Source organism: Thermobia domestica, chromosome 7, assembly GCF_964235325.1.
Source record: "Thermobia domestica chromosome 7, izTheDome1.hap1.1, whole genome shotgun sequence".
NCBI classification, from domain to species: domain Eukaryota; kingdom Metazoa; phylum Arthropoda; class Insecta; order Zygentoma; family Lepismatidae; genus Thermobia; species Thermobia domestica.
Genome location: NC_137460.1, coordinates 203,289,300 through 203,301,763, shown reverse-complemented (window position 1 = coordinate 203,301,763; position 12,464 = coordinate 203,289,300). Strand labels below are relative to the sequence as shown.

At 35.5% G+C, this 12,464-nt stretch overlaps 1 protein-coding gene across 4 annotated transcripts in view; it reads right to left on the bottom strand.

The window, feature by feature from the left end:
• LOC145690674 (SET domain-containing protein 9-like) overlaps positions 1-5,595 on the bottom strand; it is a 78,323-nt gene extending 72,728 nt beyond the window's left edge. Inside the window, exon 1 of one of the 4 annotated variants that reach the window (XR_014132255.1) lies at positions 5,478-5,595. The gene's annotated coding sequence lies outside the window, so the exon portion shown is untranslated. The other 3 variants (XM_081765811.1, XM_081765813.1, XM_081765812.1) reach the window with 3 other exon arrangements.
• Between the last annotated feature and the right edge of the window lie 6,869 nt (positions 5,596-12,464).

Genomic DNA, 12,464 nt, shown 5'->3' with positions numbered 1-12,464 from the left:
TTGATATGGACTATGCCAAGTACATCAAATTCAAGTTAACATGGAATGATCAAGTAAATTCAAGAAGTACAAAAACAATAGTGATTTTAGCCAAAAGGAGCTCCTTGGCCACCGTAAGTGTTCCAGAACTCATGTTAGCTGCCGTCCGGTGTACAGATAATGGAAGGTGCTGTACAAACATGATATTTTTGTTCTGTTTCTCGCATAAATGGAAATGCCAGGATACGAACAGCCCATGCACACTAGTTCGTAATGTTCCAGTTTATTATTACTGGAACGAAATTATAAAATTAAATTTTTGAAAGAAAGATTAGAAATCTAATTAAAGTGCCACGTGAACATAGAAAAATGGGACAGTTGTGGAATGAACTGGAAAAATGAAATGAAAACAGTCCTTAAATATTTGCAATAAAAGGGAATTAATTTAAGCTTAGTCATGGTAAACTTACCGTTAAGTATTTTCTGACTGAAGCTATACCGCAGTAGTCTACATTTGTACCAAGGAAAATAGTATATTATTCATAAACTACTTCGATCAAATATGTAAACATCCGCTTCTATAACGTCATATTTAATTAGTCATCACGTCATTTTCATACGCCTCTTTTGAAACTAACTTAACACCATTCAAAAAGTTCTATAGAGAGCAGAAAAAATAACAGATGTAAAAAGCGGTCTGGTATTGTCAGTATGGTTTACGACACTCTTTCTGTTGACCAGTTCCGGCCGTTTCGTTTGTACTGCTAAGACCATCAAGTGAATGTTTTCGACTCAGATCATGTGGCACCCAAACGTCGTGCTTTTTTTGGGAGGACGGGTGGCAGCTTTCTCCAAATGACTTAGGACTGCAAGATGATGGATGTTTTGGTCCTCAGCGACGTCATGACTGCTTACACACCGGTCTTGCTCGATTTTTGCCAGAATATCATCCACTTCTGCTGTGATTGGTCGCACACTTCAAGAAGCATCTTAGACATCGAAATTTCCAAAACGAAAGCGACTGAACCATCTCTTCGCTGTTGGTATTGGTAACGTTTCTTGCCCATTAACAGCACGAATTTCTTCACGAGAATGCTCAACATATCTACCTTTATAGAAATAAAAAGCGTAAAATGAAGCGCAATTTTGCGGAAAGTTCACTCACTTCACAGTGCAATACCTTACGTCTGATTCTAAGAATTAAACCTTTTTGCACATCTACTAGCTCTATCAGCTGTCAAATGACGTTATGCCTAACTCACTGTAACTCATACACCTAAGACTTGGGACACTAACGCCATTTCGTGTGCAAAGGGCTCTATACTTTTGGACCACCTGATAAATAATTAAATGTCTTTCTCCATATGTCAGTGAATTACAAATCGAAACGCTTCACCTAAAAAAGAAAATCACTAAAAACATATCTCTACTTTCCCAACAATACATTTGAATAATTATACAGGTACAAACAAAAACAAAGTTGCATGAAAAACAAGATCTTTCTGTGTTGTTAATTACACATGCACAAAGTATTATTTTTCCCTAATTTGAATCAAAGACACTACACACGAATCACTTCAAAAGAAAATCACTAGAGATCTATTTCTATGTTCTTAACACTACATTTGGATAGCTTCATATATAGAATTTATAGTATACATTAGGTTGATGACAAAAACATCAGGTCCTTCTAACGGAATTTATGACTGATAATATTGCTAACAACGTATCGATACTCTGTAAAATTAATGACTGACAAAATTTAACTGAATCAATATTCCCCATTAAATACTTACATCGATTCTTGCCAGATTAGTTAACGTCAATAGACGTTGACACTTATTTTACTACCTTAACAATTCATGTAACTGTTTGATGGAATTGTAGAGCAATGCTATTGCTTTCAATTAATATGCGATGTTGCCACAAAGTGAAATTTTGATTCCCAATAGTGGCTGAAGGAGGCCCCGGAGGGCATTCTATCATATAACATTTTCGCTTTATTTTGACCTGTAGAATAGTGCTCTGTGGTCGGTGATCACAATTTTTAGAACACCCATATAGAAAGATATAAATACATGTATGCCCCTCGTTATCGCTGGGACCCACTTGCTATGCTCCTGTCCTGACTCGGTTAGGTAGCTTTCGTACCCTTTAGTGGCTACCTAGCATAAGTCGGTTTGTGTTTTTAAGTCAATGCATGTTTTGTGCATTACAATTGTATACCATACGTACACACGTATTATACTCAGCTCTCCTAAAGTAAATCTGCACTTTTAATCCAATTTCGCCCTTGAAAACATTTTCTAAGATAGTAAAAGTGAATTTCCTGCTAAGAAAAGTTCATACTTCATGAATATAAGTAGGGTTAAAAGGGAATTACCGTGGCTTCTTTCTTTTTTAATTTGAAATGTAGATTTCGAATAGCTGCGTCCAATGGCGCCACTTCTGATTTCTGGAACCGACTGCTTCAAGAAAAAATTAGGGGTCAAAAATAAAAAGTGGGATCATTTGGGGCAATGCAGACCAGTAGCCGACTGAAATAAAATGGATTCATTCGATTAGTATTCACGTACGTGAATAATTGATATGCCAATTTCCCGAGAATTCTAATTTGACCTCGAAAATTAAAGAAAATCTGGAATTTTGGGCAATGCGGGGCAGTGAGCGACTGAGACGAATGGGTGTAGATACGAATCGAATGACACCCATTTCGCCCAATCGGTCACGGGTCCGCATGGCCGAAATGGTCCCACTTTTAATTTTTGGCCCCTAATTTGATCTTGAAGCGTTCGGTTCCAGAAATGAAAATGGTGCACTTGAACACAGCTCATCGAAACCTACATTTTAAACCCAAAATGTTACAAAAATACGGGGCCACGGTAACTTCCTTTTAACCTATAACTATCCCCTTGAGTGGCAACTAGTAAAAAAAAGAAGCATTTTCGTATGCGTTTTCTAATTGCTGATGTCAGAAGGACATGCATTTGACAGAGGGCTTCGCTCCCAATTTACCTCTAAGAGTATATTTACAAAACACTGTTATTGGGTGTTCACTTATACTGCTGCTTGGAAACATGAGAACGTAAGGATTCATTGTTTTGCTTATTTTTTTAAAAATGCGCTAGTCTGCAACAATTTTAATTATTTCAGAATAATGTGTAGTTTGCAACACTTAACAGTTGGATGGCACTAACTTTACGCTATAATACACTACAGATGAATACGTATTTAATGAAGAGTGAAGAAGACATAGGCCCTATTGCGATTAACAATTAAGAGTGAACGACGAAAGTAATGAAACAGTAGGCCCTAATTCTAGGAAAGCATATTAAAATAACAACTAATAAACAATAGTATAACGTTCAAAACAGGTTCATATAGGTCCATTTTGGGGCTGACATCTGCAGAAGAGTGCCTTAATTTTCATCGTAAAATTACCATTAGGATAAATGACATTTATTCCAAAGTTGGTCGCCCGTCAAGTTTTTGGCTAAAAGCGTAATAAATGGTTCCCTTGTACCAAAGTTTAATATTTAATCCAAATAGTATTGCCGAGCGAGCGTGAGCGAGTGAAGGCGGGTTAGAGCTCCACAGGGCAAATGTTTTCTGTCTTATTTACAAGTAAATGGGATGGGGGAATGTGTCGAAGAACCTTGCCGCCATGTTAGTTATGATACGGTTACATTGACAAGTATAACTTTCTCCGCGTTTCTTTACAGTTCTTTGCGGGATGGTTCTACCTACAACACAGGTCCCCCATAGAGGTTAGTAGTAAGGTTGATTTCTTTCTGTACCAAAGTTTAGTATTTAATTCACATAGTACTGCTGAGCGAGCGTTAGCGAGTGAAGGCGGGTTACAGCCCCGTAAGGCACATTGTTTTCTTTATTACAGCTAGATTCGAAAGGGGACTTCTGTTCTAGAACCTTGCCGTTATTTGTTACCGCATTTTCTGCAATCTACTTTTAATTTATTACAAACCATGACTTTTACTTACCTTTAATAGATTTTCCTGTATCAGCAGCCATGTTTACAAAACAAATGCTCACTACATTCCCATAATCCTACCATGAAGTAACCTTGCGCCAAGTAGTTCTCTCCGCTTGCTAAATAGATCCAGGTTTAGAACCGTTTATATAAGAAAATAAACATAACTTTCGCCCTCCTTATACATTATCAAGCACACAAACAAGCAAATTATTCTTTTCTTTCCGGTAAATTTTCAAAATTTTGCTAGAAACGGACGACCAACTTTGGAACCTAACCTCGATAAATTGCAATTACGAAGGGTCAGAATTACTTATTTCACAAAATATAGCTGAGCGACCGAACGGGTTAGAAGCTCGTTGTTTTCTACCTTTATCACAATTTAGACAAAAACAAGGTACACGGTTCTGGTGCCATGAAACAAATTGGGAAAGATTCTAAATATAATCCGTATTTACCTGCGTGCCCTGCGAAGCTCTAACCCGCCTTCACTTGCTGACGCTCGCTCGGTTATAATGTCTGAATTGGATGTTATTAACATAACCGAATGTGAATACAATATATCAAAGAAGTCTGTTAAAAACCAAGCGCTCTAAAGGTAAACAATAGCCTCACCTCCATGGTTTGTATTAAATAGAATTAACCCTACTATGGGTTCACCTTACAATGCTCGCTCCAGCTGGTATACTTACTCAGAAACGAGGAATTACTTATGAAAAGGGGCCAAAACTTCCCTAACCTTAAGCTTAAGTGCACCGTGCCCCACTTATTTCTATTTTACTCTTCTCTACCCTACCCTATTTTACCATACCATTTTAAAGCGCTCGTACTCAACGATGCGCAACTGGAGCGTGTAATGTAAAGTTTACCTCCTACTTTTTTTTTATGACAGACTATTCTGAATGAGTACCAAGTATAAAATATGATGAAATCTACTGAACCCCATATTTTCAATCTTAACATTAAAAGTTTCGGAGTATCTTTAGTACAAGGGGTCCAGAAGCACGTAAAACACACAAAATTTACAGGAGAAATGAATGATGCAAATACTTTGACGTAACATACCGTAACCAAATCTAACCTAACCTACCATAAACTAACTTAAGCTAACCTTAACTAACCTAATATTAGTAGAAATAAGCGAAATTCTATCGTTTTTTGGAAAATTATGCGGGACCCCTACACTAATTTAACATAAACTAACCTAACCTAACCTAAACTAAACTAACGTAAGCTAGCCTAAACTAACCTAACCTACTATAAACTAACCGAATGTGAACAGGAATTACCAAAATTGTAACATTTTTTAGAGAAAAGGGCTGGACCCCTTCTACTAAACATAGGCCAAAGTGTCTACAGTTCGTGTTTCTTATGTCTTCATTTGTATCAATCTTATCAATGGTTATATTTCTTCCATTGAATTTTAAAATATCAATATAAAACTCGTAAAATGTAATATTACACCAATAAAAACCTAAACTTTAAAATATGATTCAAAAATACGTTCTACCTCGTCTTCTTTGTCTTAAGACCATTATCGGTCAAATAGGTAGAGGCACCAGCATTAAATTCATGTGTGCTACAATTGCAAATAGTCATATGTATACCTCACACAGAGAATTTGTGATTCAGGAAGAAAAATGAATAAAATACAGAACACAATTGGGATAAAGGACCCAATCGGGAAAAAGATCAAAGTCAGGCAAAGGTCAAAATCGGGAAACAAGTACAGACAGTGCAAGATGGCTGAAAGCAAAGATGAAAAGGGCAAAAAGTTAGAGAAAATTGGGAAGTGTAAAATTGAAAAAGAAAGAGTATAAAAAAGAAGGGGATGTATGTACGTGTAAATGTAAAAGAAAGTGTAAGTATAGTGTAGGTGTATAGGAAATCCCACTCAACTCTCTTCATCACAGAGCACCACCACACACGAGGCACTCGACGTAACAGCCATTGCCTCTACTACATCCGAAGTTTTGTGAATGCGAATCAAGTTGCAATATATCTTCCAATCCTTCAATGTGTAATATTTTTGCTTGAAAATTCATATCTTAAAGTTTTCAGAGCAATACTACTACTACTACTACTACTACTACTACTACTACTACTACTACTAATAATAATAATAATAATAATAATAATAATAATAATAATAATAATATCTATTAATTTCCTTTGTGTGCAAAATAGAGTGAATGTCGCTCCTGTTATTATTATGGTTCAGTGGTAACAGCTATTTTCACTTTAAAATAAATTAACTAAATAAAATTAGAGATTGCAAAATCAACCAACTTTCTAAGAAAATTTTCTCCATGTGTAAAAAACCAGTTTTTGCTGTTAGTCAATAATTACATGTATTCGTAAAATCATTATTTGAGGAACAAAGATGAAATATAAAAAATTGAATAAAAAGTTGCGGTTCGTGTATTAATTGAATCTTCATATTTTAAAGAGAAAACAAAGAAAAATATACATATCTTCCACTCCAAGTTCTTTACTTACATCTGCCCATAATTTGTTCACGACGTGTCGTTTGTGGTAATCTGGATGAGCTTGGATCCACAATGGAACTTTATCAAAAACACAATTTATTAAAACATCAACATCTCTTTCCATTTTTAACTCCGCACCTCGCAACGTCGTCTGCTTTCACGCAAAACGAACTTTCTTCTCTCACGTAGCGCTCAATTTATCTGCAGACGACTCTCCATTCGCACGAATTTGGACGAACAATCCCACCATGTTGGGATCGTTCGCATTCGCATCTTTTCGTCGGTTTTCGCAATTCGCAGGTCGGAACTAATCGGGGCACTCCAATTTATTTACACGTGCTGGGAAATTCACATTCGCATTCGGATGCAATGCAGGCGCGGCCTCACTATCACAAACTTCTTCTTCCCAGTGTTTCCAACAATCTCCGAAGAAAATAGGCTAGATAGCCTTCAGAAATAAAATTTTTAAGGCAAAAATCTTTGGCTAGATTTTGAATTGCTAACCTATAACCCACATTGTAGATTTGAAACCCCCTTTTTTGTGTGATGGATTATAAGTGAGTTATAGTAAAATTTGAAATGATGAATTTTATTCACTGAAGACTAACAAGCAACATACATGTCTTTAAATTACAATAAAGTAATCAACAACTCGAACTGAAATAAGTCATCATCAATGACGTCGCAGCTAGCCGAGGCACTGAAACTGGATGCACCATCGTTGGATTGTAGATTGGTTATGTTTGTGTAGACTGCCATGTCCCAATTTTCAGTAGTACTTCTTTGGCAGGTCATAGTCTGTACAAATACTTCTTATTTCTTCGTACACCCACATGAATCATCATGATTACATTGAGAGTTATCAAAGTAATTGAATATCCTATTTTTTCCATTTAATAAACAAGAACAAACTCTGTGGTTTGAAGAACAGAAAAGTTTACTAAATTTGTATTAGAAAATTTTCATAGTGTAGAAAGGGTGGTCGCTGAATTTTAATAGTTCCCTCTACATTTTATTAACGCCTTGTATCTAATTAACCGTGCGAGCACAAATTCTGCTTTGTGCTGCACAAATACAAGCATCGAGAGACACTTCCATCTTAAGCATTAAGTTCCTCTCTCAAGTGTAGAAAGTGTGGTCGCTGAAATTTTAATATTTCCCTCTACTTTGTATTAATGCATTTTATCTAATTAACTGTGCGAGCACAAATACTGCTTTGTGCGAGCACAAATACAAGCATCGGGAGATAATTCCATCGCAAGCATTAATTTCCTCTTTCAAGTGTAGAAAGGGAGGTCGCTGAAATTTTTATATTTCTCTTCCTAGCTGGACGTCATCTTGGTGACCAACCTGATTTGTATTTTCTTCATTCTGTAATTATTGCAGCAAAAAGTTCTGCTGCAAAAAGCAATAACTGAAGCATAAATCAGCACAAATTAAGCACAATTTTTTTTGTTAACATCTGTATTGTAGGGGTTGGTTTTCACAATGTGGTCGCTAACTTGATGTCGATTTGGTGACCAATTTTTTTTCTATTTTATTGTGTAACTATTGCCGAACACACTCTAAAATCTGCAGATATATTAGCACAAATTGAGCACAAAATAAGTTGTTGGTATAGTGCGTTTGGGATTGTTTTTCCGCGATGTGGTAACTAACTGGACGTCAGTTTGGCGACCAACCTGTTCATTTTGTTTTCATTCTGTAATTATTGCAAAAAAAATGTTAATAACTGCAGCATAAATCAGCACAAATTGAGCACAAAATAATTTGTTAATATTTCTATGGTAGGAATTCTTTTTCACAGTGTGGTCGCTAACTTGACATCAAATTGGCGACCAACTTTCTTTTTCACTTATTCCGTAACTATTGTAGCACAAATTCTGATAACTGCAGCATAAATTAGCACAAATTGAGCACAAAAAAATTTGTTAATATTAGTGTGGTGGCTGGAAGTGTGGTCGCCAACTTGACTTAAGTCAAACGGAGCCGTTACGGAAGCGACGTTAAAATTCTTTCTGAGTCGAAAAGTATTGTTAAGTAGTTGTAAATCTGAAAGTGGGGAGGCGGAAGAACAATGAAAAACAAACATTTGTGTAATAAAACACGTTTTGTCTAGAGAAATCAATTAAAGCGAAAATGGAAAATAGGCTATTTTTTAAATTACACTTTATTTTCAAAGAAAACGTATTTTTAGAATTAATTTAACGGCTAATAAAAAGCCAAAAATAAGCTATATTTTTGGCTATAACATTTCGTACACTTGTATGGATAAATGCCTCTCCAAATGAGCTAGATTTAGCCAAAAGTAGGCTAAATTGGCATTACTGCTTCTTCCACTAAATGAAAAAGGAAAATTTTTAGGACGCAGCTTCTGGGCGAAGTTGACCATACCACTGACAATGTTTCAGTATGTGTAGTACTAATATATGAAAACAGTAATTGATTGAAAGTACACCGTACAAACGCAAAAAGAAAGTAAGAAAAATGGATGGTATGTATCAACCAAATGCCTAATTACGAACAGTATGTCACAACTATAAAATATTGACTAAATACTGATGTGGCACAAGATGGTTTGTTACGAAACACACAAAAAGGATTACACTAATAAAAGTCATAGTAGTAGTAAAAATGCAGAAGATGATTTTACATAAAAGTGGATACAAAAACAGAATAGATTCCAAGTAGAACATCTTCGCGCCAGCCTCACGTTGAACTACATATAGCCTAAGTTGAAAATGTGTTTTTATAAACAATAACGTGATGCCAGTGCTCAATTTGCTATCATCGCTTCCGAATTTATTGCAATTATGTATTGGAAATCACTATTATTACTATTCGTAGTGACTAGCAAAAAAATCTAAAGTAAAAACTACAATTTACTAGTAATTTTCAATAGCAAATAACTATTTTAACTCAATAGATCATAGTATCCATTGTGTCTATAATAGAACATGTTTGTAACCATATGGTCCAGCTCATCGAATATTAATGAAGAAACTTTTAACTTTTTAAGTGAACCTCGTATAAAAGCACTCTTAAGAATTTTTCCCTTAGCAAACAGACGAATATGCATAAGTATGTGTGCGTCTATCTGCGACGGAAGTCTTGGTGGACCCTTTCGTCTCTCCAAATAAGGTGCTAAAATCCGACATAGAGAGCAAACTTCGTCTCCAAACATTCCCTTCGATAAGTTGTCATAGTTATTTTTAGCTCTGACATCAACAGGTTGCATTGGGAGCCTCTCCGCTGGGTAGAAGCATGGACAGTCGGGGGAGGGGGAGGCAAGCCAAGTCAGTCTGACAATTATTTCTGGTGTGATAACAGCATGTAAAGCAACGCAGTCCAAAGCCTTCGGACAACTCTCAAAAGTTAAATCCAAAACAGCCAGTCAGCTCTGGAAAGGAAGACGGTCAACAGTGCGCGAACTATGTTAACGTAATGCAGTTAATTACAGTGTTTATCGCACCAAAATTTAAATGGTGCATTGGTTATGACGAAAATGTTGTCGAAAAAAGAACATTTAAATTATATTTGTTCATAATTGTTGCTTGTAAAGTCGTTTTGACGGCATACGCTAGCTGCTCAATGGAGAAACTTCAAGACTACCCGAAAGAAGATAAAATGGGAAGTAAGAATATTCATCCCTCCAACTTTAAGTAAATCCCTCTGGAACCGCCAGAAATTATCTTTCTTAAACATTAAAGTGGGAGGCCAGTGACAGTGCGAAATTACGGAAACTAACAATGTAGTGAAGTTCAACCGGTGACCCGCGACTTCCGCACTCAGAGTGAAAATAATTGGGCCAAGTGTTAAATTCAACTATTATATTCAATTATTCAAATCAAAGTGCCAAAGTGTAATTTATTTTGTATTAGTGAAGTTTCAGTGGACACACAAGCATCGAATTCACAGGAGTTGGTTGGAAAGATGGTGGAAGTGTTTATTAAGGTGGAATTAATCCGTGTGGAAAAAATGTACAAGCTTTAAAGATTATATACTCAGTGCTGTTAGTACAATAATAACAAACTTTACAATTGCACCTTGGTGTGATACAGTAAAATAAATCACAAAAGCTGATAATTAGAGACAAAAAATTAACTAAGTGTGCTCGATTTGAGAAATCTGGAACTTTCTGGAAAAGCGGGTGAGACGATTCCATATATAACTTTATTCCTTCTGTCATTTTATTTCTGAGTGTCACAAGAATTTCACTTTGTTCGTTGTTTGTTTAATGTTTTAGTGTTAATAATATTTGTGTTAGTGTATAAGTTTATGTTCGCAAGGTTCACAATGAAAATGTATAGATACGGTATCAATCTATACATGTAAAGAAAATGGATGAACCAAACAAAGACATTAATGAGGGGACTCAACCCTCAGAAACCATGGAAATTGAAAATAATAATTCACCAAGTACGGAAACCAATATAGATAATAACGTAGTTATACCAATCTCAGACAATACAAACATAGCATCGACTTCGGCTAATAATAGTCGTAAAAGTGCTTTCATTACTAACAATAATTCTTTCCAATTAGAAAAAGTAAAATATAAACCACATCACTTAGCACCGTATTATGTCTTCTTAAAGTCAACTAAAGATGACATTGGGAAAAAACATATTATGAGTATTAGTAGGAAATTATTTCTGGCAGAAATATCAGGAATTGAGAAATTAGATAATATAGGTAGAAATCTTCTTAAAGTACAGTTCAGATCAGGGGAAGAAGCTAATAATTTTCTAGAACATGAAATACTCAAACAAAATGATTGGGACGCATACATACCATACCACGTTATTTTTCTACAGGAGTTATAAAGGGAGTAGATCCAGAAATTGAAATTGGTGATCTTCTCAATGACATCAAATGTGATGTATCAGTTACTTCTGCGCGTAGAATTTATAGGAGAACTGATCAATCAGAACTACAACCAACCTCAACCATAATTCTTACACTTGATTCACAATCACTTCCTGCTGAAATTAAATTATACTACATAAAGAGAATAGTTTATACTTACATACCAACAATACGTCAATGTGTAAATGGATGCAATAAATTTGGGCATATGCGGACCAGTTGCCGTCTCAAAAAATCCACCTGTATTAAATGTGGAGGTAGTCATCCACCGGAAACATGTAATAATCCCTTGCACTGCGTCAATTGTGGTAATGAACATGCAGCAAATAATCCTCAATGTCCAGAACGCATTCGTCAACAAAAAATAATGGAACTGATGGCCAGAGATAAATTATCTTTTAATGAGGCCAACTTAATACTAGGCAAGAAAGACAGAAATGAATCTTGCAACACAATTAATAGGCAAAAATTCAACAAGAGGTAGTCAAATACAACCCAATACTAATTTCACATCACCTACTAAAACCTATACCTCAGCGGTACTATTTGAGAACATGCCCCCACTAGTTACTCCTCATTTAGAAACTTTGGAAATTCCTCCGGAAAAAAGAAGACGTAGTCAGATTGACAACACATACACTAGATCAGAAGCAAATTCATTTCCAAGAATATTTCTTTCAGACTCTAATTCACGCAAAAACTCCCAGAAAAGTTCAACATTCCAATCAAATAATAGCAAAAATGTATATTCTTACCCAAAACTTGACATGCCAGAATCATTTCTGAACTCAAACACTACAAAAGAAGACAGTCATTTCAAACGAAAATCTATAGGATATCATAATACTCAAAAGCAAAAACAAATTTCAATGGAGAAAGACTCCTACCAATTAGAATCAAATGAGAGTTTAACTCCTAAGCCGAACCGTTCGATAAATCAGCTACAATTGAATCAAGGTAAACAATTTACATCATTACAAAATACTAAGCTGGGTCAACGACTACAGGAACGATCCAATCCAAACAACAACAAGATCATGGAAGCAATAAAAAATGCTCAGTGCCATTTTTTACAAATACTCTGGATAATAGTCCAAACCCACAACTAGAAATAATCTTATCAAATATTCAATCATGCC